Source organism: Tinamus guttatus, unplaced genomic scaffold, assembly GCF_059628265.1.
Source record: "Tinamus guttatus ecotype Peru unplaced genomic scaffold, ASM5962826v1 Tinamus_guttatus_pri_ptg000327l, whole genome shotgun sequence".
In the NCBI taxonomy this organism is placed as follows: Eukaryota; Metazoa; Chordata; class Aves; order Tinamiformes; family Tinamidae; genus Tinamus; species Tinamus guttatus.
In genome coordinates this window covers 1,374,212-1,391,222 of record NW_028288861.1, presented here as the reverse complement: position 1 = coordinate 1,391,222, position 17,011 = coordinate 1,374,212, and the positions used below count along the sequence as shown (strand labels likewise).

At 39.5% G+C, this 17,011-nt stretch overlaps 1 long non-coding RNA gene across 1 annotated transcript; it reads right to left on the bottom strand.

Moving 5' to 3' along the window:
• Nucleotides 1–5,582: 5,582 nt before the first annotated feature.
• LOC148593843 (uncharacterized) lies at nt 5,583–15,477 on the bottom strand. Its single transcript, XR_015913628.1, has 2 exons — nt 15,436–15,477; nt 5,583–6,011 (listed from the first exon to the last, which is right to left on the bottom strand). It is a non-coding gene; the product is annotated as an uncharacterized LOC148593843 (long non-coding RNA).
• Nucleotides 15,478–17,011: the final 1,534 nt, after the last annotated feature.

Here is a 17,011-nt window from a genome sequence, read left to right as displayed (position 1 = left end):
AGATGCAGCTGATACTAACGGTAGCTGTCAGGACTCCTCTATGTAGCATAACATGTAAAATGGAAACACAAGAAGTGGACTGTCAGACTGAAGTGAACTGCTTATTAGATAAGACTTTTTACTTGTAAAATTAACAAACTTGTCATAGGAATAGTTCAGGCAGCATGAATTCAGAAATCCCTGAACTACAGGACGAGGTTCCTCTCGAGGGGTCTGGTGTCTCTGTCTCTGCGAGCAATCAGGTGCAAGACAAGCGTCCCAACAAGCTCACTGGTGAGGAGAAGAGCCGTAGCCTCCCTCGGGCTCTCGAGTAGTTGGGAATCTGGACCTCAGGTTTGGATGGCAAGTTCATCCTAAACTGCTTTACTCAGGAAAGCAGAGCCTAGATCTCAGGGAAGGCAAGTGAAACTGCGTGGATACAGAGAGGTCCCAGCATTCCCATCTGGAATGCATCACGGGCACGTTGCACGACTACTGTACGATGCCATAGCTCAACTGCCTCTGCTGCCGATGCAGGGAGACAGCTTTGGCCCTGATAGTGATTCCATCTGCTAGAGTCTTCTGAAAAATTTCCTCAAAAGTTTATAGTTTGAAGTACAAAACCATTCTGTGTGCAACATAAGTATCTAATTACCTCATCTGAGACCATGAAACGACTTAACCGTGCAGAGCCATCTTTTGTATAAAGGCAGCAAGCTTCCACCAATAAAAATATGTACAAAGCTATAAACTTTGTGAAGTTTGTTGTCTTGGACAGCTCGTGTGTGAGGATTATGTAATTAGAATTAATAGGAGCTGGATGATCTAAGTTTGCATCTATGTTATGCACTTTGGAAGGTATTTAACTTTGGGGTTTGCTGGAGCAGACAAGCTATGGTAACCAGCCAGAAAGGGATCACAGCAAACAAAAGCAGCAGAGTGTGATTAATATTTAAGTTGTGAATAGTATGCCCTAAAGACACCATTGGGACTTTCTCTCTATTTTCTAGCCCACTTATCCTGTAAGGTTATAAAGTAGCTCATTACTTTTATAAACTAAAGAAGTTAACTCATATTCCAAAAATAGTCTCAGCAATAGCAAAACCAACCAACAAACAAACAAAATGATTTACCTTCCTCTGACTTCAGAACAGACCTAGATTCTTTCAGCTACATAAAACTTATGCTGAGAAACCCAGTGAACTTCAACTTTTGTTCTCCTCTTCGGGGTGGTGAATTATTTTTCTGGAGTAATTGTTGCTACATCACTTTTAAGACATAAGTTTTCTCACTCCTCCTTTGACATAGGTAAATTGAGGCACTAAACTTAAGTTTACTGCCAAATACTGTACTGCGATACTACACAGTGGATGGTACCACAGCTCCTAAGTCCCATGTCTAGCTGTGGTTCTAAACACCTGCATTTTGCTTTTTTGGTTTACTTTTTTTGTTGTTGCTGTATTTTGTTGTTGTTTCCCATAAGGCTTTCAGAGGAGCTCCCTATAGTGCAAGAATCAAAGTAATGGCAATGTATTTTTCTTCTTGTTGTGTATAGAAAATGAAAATTCTCCAAGGAAAGCAAAGTGAAAGCTGGTATATGCTGAATTTGAAAAGGACTCTGCAAATACAGCCGCACATAGTTGTTTTTGTATCTTAGGTTGCTCACCAAAATTCAGTACTGTTAACAACGGAAATTAGCTACATAAATGTTCTGGCTTATCTCAGCACAAAAAAAGGATTCTTACATAGCTCTTTGAAATAATTCAGTCATGCCATTGACTGGAAGATATTCACCAGTTAATTTAGAAAGACAAGAGCTACAATTTCAAAGTACATATACATATAGCTCAGTCTACAACAGAGAACTTGTTGGCTCATCTTCCAAGAAATGCATTGAGAAATCAAGAGTGGGATTTTCTAGTGCGATCATTAATAGCTTAACTTCTTCTCTGAACATCACTTCCCAGTTATTTCACAGGGATCTAAGCTAAGCCAATTGCCAAATGCTTTTGAAAATGTCTATCCAAATTTCTAAAATACTTCAGTGTGAAATAAAATGTATCTTGCCTCAAGGAAGACAGAGAGGGATTGTTTTAAGCCTATATCATAGTCATGAGCAGTTACCTGGATGCTGTCAGTCAAAGAGAAGCAACTGCATATGTAGCTGGACACCTGAGTTGTTTAGAATTGACCTATTTTACAGACTCATGGCGATGAAGTAAATGGCACAGTAGATCAAGTTTTGGGTTGGCATGGCATCCGGAGTGCTTCTCAAAAGCAAAAGCTTTGGCCAGTGGCACATATTGGAACATAAAGCTGGTTTCCCCAGCTCGTTAAAGCCCACTGCTCATCTTCTCAAAGTCCATCGTGTCCAACGCCACTGAGCTAACAGAAGCACCAAACAGGTGCTGCAACCGTGTGTTATGCAGCTCAACTGATTTGAGGAGATAAATCCTGACTGCAGGGCCTTGGCACTCTGGCGTTTCTCTGAAGGAGCCTGCCACCTCAGCAGGTGATGCGAGGTAACATGAAACAACCCCCTCACAGAGCAACCACCCTAAAGGCAGCGTCCCTACCAAAGTGGGATCGAACAGAGCAGCAGTCTATAGGAAGACTTCTGCCCTGAGGCAAGATTCTTCCTTGAGGATACAGCAGTGTCTCCATCCACCTAAGCAGATACACATATAAGTGCCTACAGCTGCTTTCCTAGCAAACTAACACAGAGAAAGATCCCCTGAAGCACAGAAGATACCGACAGAGCCCTCTCTCCACATTTGTTTCCTAAGACAGGTGGATACCTTCTTCTGTCTCTCAAGACCCGCGCTTTCTGTAGGCCTCCTGAAAACCATAGCCTAACTACGCTGGTCTGTAAACCTCACCCTGAAGAAGTATTCCCCCAGAAATATTATCACATACAGAACAATAGTGAAGGATAGATAGGAAGATCCTTGACATCAATAACAAATTTTCATCACCTAGGGACAGACACTTTTGTTCATGGTTCTTTCAATCTTCCAGACATGCATTTTTAGTAAGTGCATAATATATACTTCCAACTTTTTTTTTCTGCTGTTTGGATGTTAGTTTTTAAATCCAAGTATTTTCCTATCTTTGCTTGCCAGATATTTTTGTGTTCTGTTCAAATTGTTAGGCAAGTGATATTCCAGAAAATTTTAGGTCTAGCTAGTTATTTGGAGAAGCCTAAGATTATGAAAACTGTTCAGTCAAAATATGCTAAACAGTCTGAAAATTAAGCTACTCAAGGCATGTAGGTACTCCAAAATGGGAGATTCCAAGTTTTGGGTTGAGTAACTCACGGCAAAAGCTGTTTGGGCCACAGGTGCCTTCCTATAAAGCACCCTTTTCCTTCACTATTATAAGATTCCCAAGTCCCAACTGGTACAGTTTTGTACACTTGTTTGTAGTATTTTTACCATTCTAGCCTGTTTACGCTGTACTGCAGTTGATTTCAAAATCTATATGGTGCTAAACATCACCAGTTCCTTGATGGGCTGCAGTAGCTCAGGTACTGTAGGCACATACGTATGGCTTGGTCTAACAGGAAGATGTCAGAATCACAATGGATCTTATGTGGCATTTTCCGAGGACAGCGTCTGCCCAACCTGGTGAGCTCCCCAGCCACAGACAGTCATGGGTGAATGTAACAGCACTAGAAGTCATGAGAACAAGACACTTACCACATACACAATAAGCTTGAATTGTTATATGAATCTGTCCCACTTCTCTATAGTTTGAGAAGTGAAAATTTAGCAAAGTAAAACAAAAATCAGATGCACTTTTATTCTGGGAACAGCTTTCTTGATGAAATCTGTCATGTTTCTGGCTTCTTTTGTTCCTTGTGAAAAGAGCAAAATGTATTTTTTTCTTAAAGAATTGATAAATGTTTTATCTTTATTAATGTTTCTTTACAATACAGTTCGTCACTGCAGGCAAATCTGTTTCATTTGTTAATTTTTCCGTTGTCAAAACAACATAACCAATTGTTTACTGTAACATCATAAATCTTGGACAGCAATCATAATATAGAGATTCCCCGCTACGTACAGGATCGTCTATTCTGATATGTTTGAAAGGCCGCCATGACTGGTTATACATTAATCTGTTGCTACAAGCAGCATAATATTCTGTATTGAAACAGGCAGCCTATTAATGGCATATGAATTTCTGAGTTGATTTTGTAACTGTTTGTGGTCCTCCAGATGGTAGGAAATTAATCACTTAGTTTAAATATGTTTTAATACTCGTTCTGTGAGTTTCGTATTTGATGCAGGATTTGGCAAGGCCTCTTAAGTTTCAGAGTTCTTAAAGACAGAACATCCTATCCAAGAACTTGAACACCCTCTCCCGTGGTACTAAAATGCATAAACAGAACAGCAAATTAACAAAAAAAGAAGGAAAAAAAAACACACATACATATATAACAGAAGTGGTTCCCAATTTATTTTCATTTCATATAAAAATGGTAAGCAAAAACTAGGCCTCACCATCTAATACAAGTCTACAAAAGGTCTAATTTGGTTCTTTACACTTCTATTTTTGAATGAAATCACTAGGGAAGTAGAGAGCACTTAAGTCATTGCTGTGCCTCTGGGATCACAATTGTTTAAAGACAAATCTATGGGTCCCATTACACATCTCTAGGTCGGTCTGACACCACAGAAGCTGGTGCAGCTGCTTTGCCAAATCCCCAGCACGGGTGAGGTCAGAAGAGCTGAGCGCTTTAAGGGAAATGTTTTATGTTTCAAAATGATAAATGGTCTCCTGCAAATTTTTGTGCCAGATGAAGGAAGAAGAGATGAAAAAGAAATGGGCTGCAGAGCCTTAAAAACACCATGATGAGGGAAGTCACATGTCACAGAAGCGCATGCGTTTGCAATCGTACAGTCCTGCGAACCAGGTGCTTCAGCTCTGGTGGGACAAACTGTCCCACTCAATGTACTCAGCTACTCAAGAGTATAAACTGCCTGCAAAGACCATTTTTGGTCAGATATCATATCTAGCCTGACTTTTTTATTTCAAAAGTCTAAAAGAAACTGAATGGAGGAATTTTCTTTAATGAAGCTACAATATCAAAGCTCGCGCACCAAGAACATCCCACCAGGTGAACTGCAATTAGCTTGTGTGTGCAGCCAAGCCTCCTAAGTCTCTCAGCCTCCCTTGCTCCAGCTGAGATTCTGCCAAGGAGCAGGCAACACAGAAGCCATTGCCTTCTTGCTCTCTTTGAAAATATGAAGGACCATGGATTGTTTTCCCAGGTGGGATCACATAGCTCTAGAAATTGTTCTCAAGGCCCTTATCTGCCCTGGGTAAAGATGCTTTTTCAGTGCACTGAAGATGCTCTCCAGACAGGAGATGGGATTTCTGCAATCAGGAAACTGCGAGATGTGCAGCCAGGACATACAAGAATAGCCCACAAAATCAGGCAAGGTGTGTTCCAGCATTTACAGACCTTGACAGTCTAGGTAGCCCTTTTACACTTACCTACATCTCAACTTTCTTGACAGGTTGCTATCAAATACCCCTTGCTGGCCAAAAGCATGAGATACTTTCTATCAAAATTATTGTCACGGACACTCCACAGATCCATTACTAACTGTTCTTTGTTGAAGAAGGCAGATAAAGAACAGGGATATCATTGATTTTTTTTTCATGTTGACAAAAACATAACAGCTGATGACTGCCTCATTCCTATAACTGATTTTGTTCAAGACAATATATTAAATAAAGTATTATGGGTTAAACTCATGTCAGAAACTGGAACAGCTTTTCTTTTTTAAGTGAATATTGCACCCATTTCATCCTCTACTTCCTAATTATTTCCAGACCTTGTTCCTTCTTTTAAAATTATTTGCAGTTTCAGAAGAGAATATAGTCTAGGAAATATAAGTGCATACACAGTTATGTTTCCTTACTACTATGCCCTGCATCAATAGAAGGTTCAAGGCTCATTAATACTGTTATCCTTGATCTTGTGCATACGTGGAAGTTATCCTTAGTTACCCATACAGTATCTGTGAGGAGAAAAAAAGAAAAAAAAAAAAGAAAAAAAAAAAAAAGGAGGCAAGGAGAAATAAGAAGAAGGAAAAAAAAAAAGCATTAGCTAACCTTGACAAAAATCAAGGGGAAAGCAATGTTAACCACATGCACTACTTTGAGAATTTATGCAAACTTTTTTATGTTCCCCTTCTTTTGCTTTGCCATTATTTCAAATGTTTTTCAAACTTCCCACCACCAACTTAAATTTATTAACATCGCCTTTCTGCATGAGAGCACTATTTTAACCTTAAGCTGGAAAAGTCATAAAATCCCTTCACAATGCCAGACATTTAATTGCTGCTTCAATTGCACTGTCCTTCCAGTGGATCCCAAGAACATCTGATTGAAGTTACCTTAAAAGTTCTAAATTTAAATTAGATGAAACCAAACAAACTCCCTTCATCACAGCAACCTTGAACTTGTGGAAATTCAGAGCTAGGTCCAGATTTTGCAACTGGACTCCAACCCTCGTGTAAATAAGAATCAGAATCAAAGAGTGTTAATGACTGAACACAGAAGGAAACATTTCTTACAGGAAACATTCAATTCAACGTTTTGTGTAGGTGTTCTGTCCTTCAACTAATTCCTACCCAATGTGCATACTGTTATGTATATTCAGATTCTTATTTTCTTTCAGAAGTGACTAAAGCCTCGGGTAACACATCACTTTACTGCCGTGCAAACATCACGGCACTGACTTGAATGTGAATCTCTCAACCACTGTTTCACATCTACTTAATTGCTCTGGCATTAGTGGGGTTCCCTCCTTGTTTATATGGGAGCGGGGGAGGCTGCGGTCAGAAACACGGCCTGTGACTGTATCACACAACATGAAAAGCCTTCAGGCTATCCTCTCAGCTGGTATAAATAAGCATTGCTCTGCTGATTTATGGGTGAATGAGATTATAATTCGAATCAGAACCACAATATCTGTTTATACGCTAACGAGGTATCCCAGAAGCGTGTATTGTAAGATATAGTATAAGCCTTAGAGCACTGCGCTCCAGGGCTGCAAAACCCGAGAACCCGAGTGGAGATTTCAGCGATTCCAGTGACGTTGTGCCCATTTCTGTCAGAATAGCTGTGCTCATGTGCACCAGCTGAGCGTGTGGCTCCTCAGCTCGTCGATGACAGCAGAAACCACCTACCAGGGCAGGTGAAACCTGTAAGTACAGAGCTTCACCGCTGATACACCGATAGCTCCTACACATGCCAGCGTGCTTCTTCCAAAGCAAAAATGGAGACTTAATAAGCATATATAAAAATATAATACAAAGAATCTCTTTTCTTAAAGAATTTCATGTTCAAAGAATGCCGTGTTTTGTGCTCTAGTACAAAAGGTTTTCATCCAGAGTAACGACCACTTACTCGTTCTACATGCTTGCACATACGCGCCTCATGATTCCAAACAAACTCCTGCATAAAATGGCTTTCAGAACAAGCCGTACATTCAGTTAATTTGACCAACTATGCACAGTTAAAAAATAAACAAACAAACAAACAAACAAGGGCCTATCTTCAGTTCACTGTGGGAAAAAAAAAAAAAAAAAAAAAAACAGCTAGTAGGAATAAACCTAAAGGACAGTTTCTCAGGTTCTCCTGATACCACATCCACAATGTTTGTCTCGGTGGGATAGGATACAGTATGTAAAACTGCTGTGTTTCACAATAATTATGTAAGAGAAATCACGTGGTATAAGCAAAACGCATAACAAAGAAGAGTAAATGCTCAAGTAAACCACTAGTTATATCAAAACTAATAACTTATTTGCTGTAGCAGAGCCAATGAGTTAACAGATCCAATGAACCTAATGGTTTTATTATTCCTTTCTCTTTTTTTTTTTTTTTTCCCTCGTTCTCTTCATTGAGATTCAGGACATTTTTACATGAATCATTATGTTTATGCAATCCAAGTATATTGTTATTTGTGACTTTCTGCATGATCATTTTGGCATTTTAGGAAAGAAGATGATGGTTCAGTCTAAATATTGGGGGGGGTTTAATCACTGACATGGGGAGTTATTAGGTTTTATGCAATATAGAGGACATTCACAGTCATAGAAAACAGCATCTTTCATTTTTAGGAATGGAGGTAATTGTGCTTTGTGACAGTGCACATCCTTAAGATGTTATGTATCATTGCGTACTTAAAAAAGCAGTACACTTTTCATTGATCTTTCAATTTCATTTTGATGTAAAATGCAGATCTTTCTCTCCATTGAAACCTTAGCATTTTTATTTTAAAATGTATTGGGAAAAAATCCATTTCAGACATATGCAGCACCATAAATTACTTTTTGCGGTTGAAACAGTATTCGCTTATGTCATGGGTTGAACATCCTCCTTTATTAGAATGCTATTTATTGCCACCAGCTGCGGAGCCGAGCTCAGAAAGTTCTTGACACCAACGATTGCTTTTCAGCACCGATGCTTCCGGCTGCTAACAGGGGCTTCTATTTCCAAATGCAGCCACCTCTCTTAAACCATTCCTTCTGGGATACCCACACCTCCTGGCACTGTTGCCCAGTGCAGAGGTTGAGGGAGAAGGATCGAGCCTCAACTCTCTGCTATGTAATCTCCTTAGCTATAAATCTCCTATAGCTTTAAAAGACCTTGCCAAATACCACTGGCTTGAAAGCTGTCGAATGTGCTCGGGAAATCTACCATCAGTAGCGGATTTGTTTTTCCAAAATTAAGATGTGAATTTAGCTGTGAGTAGAGGGCATTTCACCTAACCAGCCTCTGTTTTAGTAAAAGCCACAGAACTTCTGGTGCGTCAGCTGCAGAGTCACTGGTCTCTATTTTATTACATTTTAGAGCAAGGAGAAAGTAGGCAAAGGTAATTGCTCTTCTGTTAAAGGCTATTACTACCCTTGCATGAACAGTTAGCACTGCTATTCTCTCCTGCCTGTGCCCATGGCAGTCAGGAACCGTAAGCAGAATGAGAATAGAAGTGGTGGTGTCAGCAGATTTCCTACTGGAGTAAGTCTACCTTGCAAGGTAAATCTGCAAAGCCATAAGGTGCACACTGCTCGTCTGCATGCAAATCCTGTTATTTTATTGATATGGCTTGCACACATGTCTCCTGCACAGCTGCCTCCCTGAAAAACACTGCATATAATTGGCTTAACTAAGCAACGGAGGCAGTCAGTGACAGGAGGAGACCTGAACTCTCTTAGCATGGAAAGAATTTCTTTCCTCCCTCCAAAGAGAAACACCCAGTAGGTCAAAGAGGAGGGTTTCTCTGTGCTATAGCATAGACAAGCCTGTAGCACAGATGCCTCAACCAGTGAAATCTAAAATCCTTTAAAAAAAAATCAGAAAATTACAAAACTTCATGAACATCATGAACACACAAACACACACACAATACACATACTTGTGTGTATGCATATTTTAAAAACCTAATACTCAAACTACATTCTTTGCAAGAACATGAACATTACACTCTGTCGCACAAGATAAACTTAGCTGGCCAAGAGCCCACCAAAGATTCTGAAAATTTTTAATCACAGCAGGTGTCCTATTCAGCTTACAGAAAGATCACCCCCGAATAATAATACCAACAACAACAATAATAATAATAATATAAAAAAAAAAAAACACAACAGCCCTCCTGCCAATAATGCAGAAGTATTGGCAGAAGAGTATTCATGTATCCAGGGGGTGCAAGAGATACCTGAAAATCTGACTTACTTATGGTTCAGAATATAATGAGTCTTTATCTGTTCCTGCAACTAACTAGAATTAGTTGTGGGAAAATTAATTTTGCTCAAAAAGGTTTTGAGTAAACCCAAAAGAGCCATGCAGGTGCAAAAAAGGATCCTAACTTTATATAAATAACCGTCATAGAACTCTACTGCTTGGTCATTAATCCTGCCTACTTCCTTGGAGAAGAGTTCATTCACAGGTATTCCCAGCTTCCCTTTTCGGGTAACACTACTGTCCCATGCGTCATTACCTCCTGGTTCAAGGCTGCTGGTGTACATTAGAGCTAGTGTCTCTGCCCGCTCTGTAGAAGTACAGCCCATACAAACTCCAAGTCAAGGCTCTAGTAAGGTAATGCAAATAGTCAGATAGTGACTCTTATGTCACCAACTGAAGAAAAGTCACACAGCAGTGACAGTCTCCAGAGCAGTTCTGATATACAAGTCAAAATACCTGGGGTATCTTGGAGTAAATGCAAGCAGAAGAACACAAGGATATTGCAGATGTCTCCCCATATGCAACTCGTGTTAGTGCTGCAAGCAGAACCACATTCCTTCATTTGCTCCTTGGGAACACATTTGCCACCAGCAGTACAAGGATCGTATCTGACCACTCTATAAGAAGGGTTCTTCCCACACATTCACATCACTAGATCAATTGCAGTCTGATCTTTAAATGAAGTCCTTATGATAAACACAACACCAGTTTGCATATTGAACAGTATACAACTCTGAAGTAGTGACACATTCAGCTGTCTTATACAGGTCATTTTTATGCTGCTATTTCCAAAAAAGCAGAGAAGTAGGGCAAATTTTTCAAACTTGGCTGCCTGAAGCAATCTGTCTGCCTATATGTATAATAAGAAGCTTAATTGAGCAACCTAATTTTCAGATACAGGCATTCAACTTATCATTAAGTTCCTGTCAGAGATTTTCCAGAATCTTTTGCACTGGCCTACATTTATTTAAAGCATCTGTAGCTAGCCCTAAAAATGAAGTACAGATGTAATTTAAAACCAATGGCCAAACAAAAAAAAAAAATCAAGTTTTGGTTGCCTTCTTCAGATAGTATGTAGGTCCAATGTTCAAAAATGCCCAGCCTCTATTTTGAAAGTTGTTGAGCATTTTCCAAGTGCTTTGTCAAAGGAAAAGAAGCAGTGAAATAAAGCCAAGTTCCTATTTATGGTGACTAGATTTGATCAGCTCATCTGGGGGTGGCAAGTTTGTTCAGTTGCTTTGTAACAAGTGTGTGAACATGGTAGACCCAACCTAGTCACATGCTGGTGAAATCTCAAGATCTACAGATATATTGATAAAGGCAAAACCAATCAAAAATCATATGGCCCAAAATAAATAAAAGTATATTACACCCAGATAGCACCCCTATAATATGAAAGTTCAAAATAAGGAAGCAAATACAATCCTCCCTTGATGCAGTGGCAAATAAATAATAATTTGTGGGAAAAATATCACTTTGCTGAAAATAAAGACAAGTTCTTATAAGCTACTGAAAGTTAGGAGAAAAAATACATCTGAACCTCCAATTCTCGTCTTAAAAAAAAAGAGTTCAAGAGCATCAAAATGTTCTTTTACACTGTGGAATACAGAAAAAATGTTTTCCACCCTCAGGAACTAACAAGCTTGCTTGCTCAAACAATCTGGGCAACTGCCTGAGTTAATGATTAGTCATCTTTAAAAGATCACCCTACAAAGGTTATTTTGCCCAATAAAGTAAAAAAGATTAATGATTTTTTTAAAGTCAAGCAAACAGTTGGACCCAAGAAGAAAACACAATATTACTGTCTTTCTAAGAAACCTGAATAAATTAGCACGATAGATCCAAAATCCAGATACTACTGAGGAATGGCAAGATGTATTTGCCAAAGAAATGTATAGATGTTTTACTTGGATGCAAATGGAAATCGAAGAGTAAGTACATGTAACAATACAATAGAACATCTGAATACTCTTTGGGACTACAAATGTCTCTCTTGCAAAACTCCTATTCAAAGAGCATTCCGTGAAAACGCACTGCAGCATCAAAGTGGACAGACTGAAATTAGAAAATCATGAGGACTTAATAAGAAGGATGACAAGCCAATGTTAATAGGAAAGAGAGACCGTAATACAGATGCTTTCAGCCAAAACCAACAAGCTTGCTTTCACTAGGACTCAAAGAAATAATTTTTAATTTAAGCGCTGGCATTACAGAAAGCCACAAAAAAAGGAGACTCCCAGGGCTGGACGTGAGAGAATACTTCATCTTCAGCCAGGGTGCTCAGGCCCTTCCAAAGCTCGTTTGAGTGACTGGAAGTCTTTCCATTGTCTTCACCGAGCTTGGATCAGGCGCACGATCTGCATAGAAAGAAGGCAGAATACTTCAAGCCGAAGCAAATGATTTTATTTTGTGTGACATCCTAGACTCACAAAAGTAGCATTTGTTGGCTAGAAAGCAACAATTTCATTTTTCCCATGTAATTTCTCTCCTCTTTTAGAAAGTAGTCAATGGGTATCTTCCATGTAGTTTTAAATATTAAGAATACACGATATAAGTATTTAATTATTGATTTCATAAATATAACTAGCACTATACACTCTACACTACATATAATGTATATCATGCTCTTAAGGAAGTAAAGTGCAGTTTCAAGTAGAAAGGAATTAATGCTCGCATTTAAATTTCACATCTCCAAATTCCCAATATTCTTCTAAAAAAAAAAAGGAAAAAATACTTTACACTTCCTCCAAATGCTACACCCATATTCTAATAATCAAAAAATATTACCTTTTTTTTTAGAAAATTAACATGCTGCAAGAAAAGCAGGAAGGGTTGAACCTGATCTTCTATTAGCTAAACCAAAAGTGTTATTGGATGTGGTACTTTACTAATATAAATATGATGTCGGATTTATGTCTTGTGACAAAGTTATGCTAGATTCTTATTTACACAAAAGGATTTCTATCACAAGTTAGGAATGGTTCCTCAGAGTGCAGTGTGTCATTGGCATAAGGTAAGTCCAGGCCCTTAGTGTGCATTGACAGCCAGAAGCTGCAATAGGTCACCAAATAGCCACGTCCACAGAAGGAAGTTGCTTTAGTTCGCGCAAGTTTTGCTAGAGCAAAATCACAAGCTATGGTCCAATCCCCAATTTATTTGTTCCATAAACTTTAGGAAAGATCAAGAGACAAATGCATCAATGAAGCACAGCATCATACTGCGGAACAAGCCTTCTCCGTCAGGCAGACACACAGTGCTCCTACTAGCCCCAGCAACAGCAAAATAAGTACATTATCAGCCTCTAGGCATGTTCTTTAAGCCAAGAAAGAAATACAGAATCACAGAATGGTTGAGGTTAGAAGGGACCTCTAGAGGTCATCTAGTCCAACCCCGCCCTGCTCCATCAGGGACACCCAGAGCACAGGGTGGCATCCAGGCAGGTTTGGAAAATCTCCAGAGAAGGAGAATCCACAACCTCCCTGGGCAGCCTGTTCCAGGGCTCCGTCACCCTCACAGTAAAGAAGTTCTTCCTCACATGGAGATGGAGCTTTCTGTGTTTCAACTTGTACCCATTACCCCTTGTCCTGTCACTGGCCACCACTGAGAAGAGTTTGACCCCAAACTCAAAATCAAGCACCCCCTTGAATTAAATGTGCACAGGTCTTCCCTTTTGCCAATCTGGTGAATACTCCAAGTGCCTCATCCTGCAGCTCATCTGTTTCCATTTCCATGGGTGCTGCTAAGCCTGGACCAGCTGGAAGACAGTGTCCACCTCTTTAGCTTGCTACTAGAGCAGTCCATGCAACTATTTTAGCAAAGCTTCACACAGGGCCGATACTTGAACTTGCTTTATAGAAGCAAGAACAACCACCGAAGAGGAGACTCACACCATGCACGTGTGTTCTCCAGCCAAGCTGGGATGGCAGCTGAGGAGATGGTGCTCCCCACCTCGCGCCCTGCACCCTGGCGTGAAGGTCAGCAGAAAGCTGCCTGGCAACAGGAAGCCTCGGGGGTATCTCCTCCTGACCTCTAAAGCCAATTACCTGCTTATTTCCAGGCTATTTGCTAGAGATGCAGTGAGGATAAATGAGATTTCTTTGTTAGGGGCCTTCTCTAGAAGAGCCAAGGCTTGCCTGGTATCAAGCATATGCTGTGAGATGCGACCAATCAGGAGTTAATTGCTTAATTGTCTGTCCTAGTATTACTGGAGGAGATTGTCCTGTGTTATCATTTTACAGCTTTAGGTCTAAAAGCTGCTGCAATAACTAAGAATAAAGAAAGTCCATAAGAAAAGCTCTCTTTATCCAGTCCAAAGAGCTATTTAACCCAGAGTGGATAGTATATTTGGTGAGGATGGGGAAACATAAGAACAAGGCAAGCATTTGATAAAACTTTTCATGATGCAGACATTCAGGCTTTGTAACTTAGGAACTTCCTAAAATAGAAATGCTCCTTATGCTTAAATCTTCAAGATTTAAGAATCTTGGATAGGAGGCCTGCTTTCAATAATACCAATGCACAAATAATTCTGTCCACTGCATGATGTGAACCTGGCAGCTATTTAAAAGGGTGATTGAGCCTGTTGCCTTATGCACTAGCAGAGGAAAAATTAACATTTCAAGTTAAGTTATTAGAAAAAAAAAAAAAGAAGAAGAAGAAAAAAAAAAGAAGAAAAAAAATAGTACATCTATCAAATTTACATCAGTCCTATCTGGATATTTACAGCATACCCCTGTGCAGTGTAAGCAGAGCAACAAAGGCAATGGCAGTGGCTGCAGGAGCTTTGAGATAAGCTTCTCAGTGCCCATACACACCACAGTGCCCATTATATACCACAATGCCCATATATATATGTATATGCATGCTTAGCACAAAAGAGATTTTACTGCCATGTAGCTCCAGCTAGTCCTGAGCATCTGCCAGGTATGAGAAGCTGTCAGGCATAGGATCAGTTTGCTCTTGCTAGAGACAGGTTGCCATGAGAGAAGACCCAAACCCAGTGGGGCAGGGTGCAGCCTGCTGCCCTGTGTGGCATGCAGGGTACACGGTGATGTGTGCCCAGCTCTCTGCCAAACTGAGAGATGTGTAGTAACTCCACTACTTTTTTTTTAAGCAAACTTCATTTAGTAAAACTATGCTGTATCTAATTAGAAATCAAAACCAGTGTATTTATCCATGAATTTGCTGGGGAATTCATTTAAAATCCCTTGCTGTACACATTGTCTGTTATTTTTTCAATTAAACTGATTAAGTATTGGAATACAGCATACCTGTGTTTCCTTGAGTGCTCTCATAGGCAGTTGAACATCTGGAGGTAAAAAAGCAACAATAGAAAAGAAGACACACCATACAGGCTCTTCAGGTTAAGCTGAAAAAAATTTCCACAGTCCCTACATGCTGCTTGAATGTGGGTATAAAATATCTTTGAGAAAGAAGCTGTAGAACCTTAGACTATCAAGCCAGAACAAGGGGTTATGAAAACGTATAAATATATGCAGGGGGAATTCTATGGTGCCATTCCCACCATCTGCAAGATGTATTTCTCTTCTGGGCTCCAACTTCTGTTGCTTAAGAAGCTTTAATGCAAAGTGAATGTTACATTTTTGCTGCTACTTACACCATATGTATCTCAAAGGTTTGCTTCATCTTAATGAAAATGAGATTAATGAATTTCCTTTTCAGAATTTTTAATACCTTCTGAAACTTTGTGTTGACAGGAGAAACCCTACATCAGCACAGAAGTGGGAAAGAATGTAGGGAAGAGAGAGAAGCGGGCAGAAAGAAGATAAAGATTTGTCTGACTATGCTCAATGTCCTACCTGTTTAAAGACAATAAAATATATGTCTGTGATTTCAGTGGCCCACAGTCACTCTCCAAAGCTGCATCTTACACACATTTTCTACATACTTAATGTATAACGTAAAGCTGCCTCAAGCAGTGTCGACTTGTGCTAGCTGGTCTTTCACAGCACATCACTGAGGGTCTTAGTGACCTTGGTTGAACTGCAAGGGTGAATTTTCCACACGGACGAACTGTTTTAGAAAAAAAAAAAAGTCTCAAGTTAGCAATTGTGCACTGCCATTCTGTCCCCTTTGGTCTTCCTCTCTTAATGGGTACAAGTGGCATAATCATGCTAATGGCAATTACTTCCTGTGCATCTACATATATGTGGGTGCCTGTGTATAATTGCATAAACCTGAGGTCTGCTCTTACCTCAGCTGGCCTTGGGAATGTTTTGAGAGTCAAAACAGTAGTGAAGTACAGGATTTTCTTTCTTTCTAGAAGTTTGCTGAAGAGCTGACATGTTACAGCAGACAGTATAGGGTTCTCATATACCTAACACATTTTGTCTAACTGTCTCATTGTGTTTTGTGAACATTAATGAATTTAGCTTCAGGAAGAAACCACGTAAAGAGTGTAATGATTAGTGTCATTTAAGGGATGATTTGTGTAAAAGGAGGCTAGTAGTTTAGCCAAGTTCATTCAAGAGTCAATGGCAAAACAAGAAATAAAACCTGAGTCCTCACTCACAGGTGATCATTCAGATCACAGGCTCTTCAGTACTATTTCAGAAAAATCACCTCTTGATAGCTGGGTGCTATAAAATATTTAGGCATGTGTACAATTAAATTAAACACTTTCATAATAGTTTCAATCTTGATATTTCATTTTCAAGATTCTAACCAAACCCATCTCCCCTGAGTATAAATATTGGGATCAGCACCTGAAGATGCATTAGCAGAAAGTCTTTAACTCAAGTAGAGGTGGAAAGATGTGAGTTCTAGAAGAGAATATTGTTATGAAATTTTTCACATATATCTAGGCCTTTTCTATGTCTCATGCATCTGAGACTAATAGTGACAAATATCTCAGAGCGTTTGGCCAAATTCTGCTGGGATGTATGTGTAATGGTCTTTACATTTGTCTTAAAGCTAAACTTACTGTTGGTTGAGGACTATATCTTTGCACCATCAGTAGCTGAGAGCTTCCCACACCCTATTTTTGTGTATGTGACATCACAACAAGGAGACGGCAAAAGCCCCACGCTTATAAAGAGGAGGGGAAAAAAAGAAAGAAAAAAGGAAGAAAAAGGTAACACCTCTTCACCACTATACCATTCCTCTAGAGCTCAGAGAATACATGGCAAAAGAAGCAAATACATGTTAAAGGTGTCTCTAAAGAATGGTGTCAATGTAATAGTCATCTTTGTGTCAATGTAATAGTCATCTTCTCTAGTGGTTTTGTCCAATCAAGAGATCGTTTGCACTG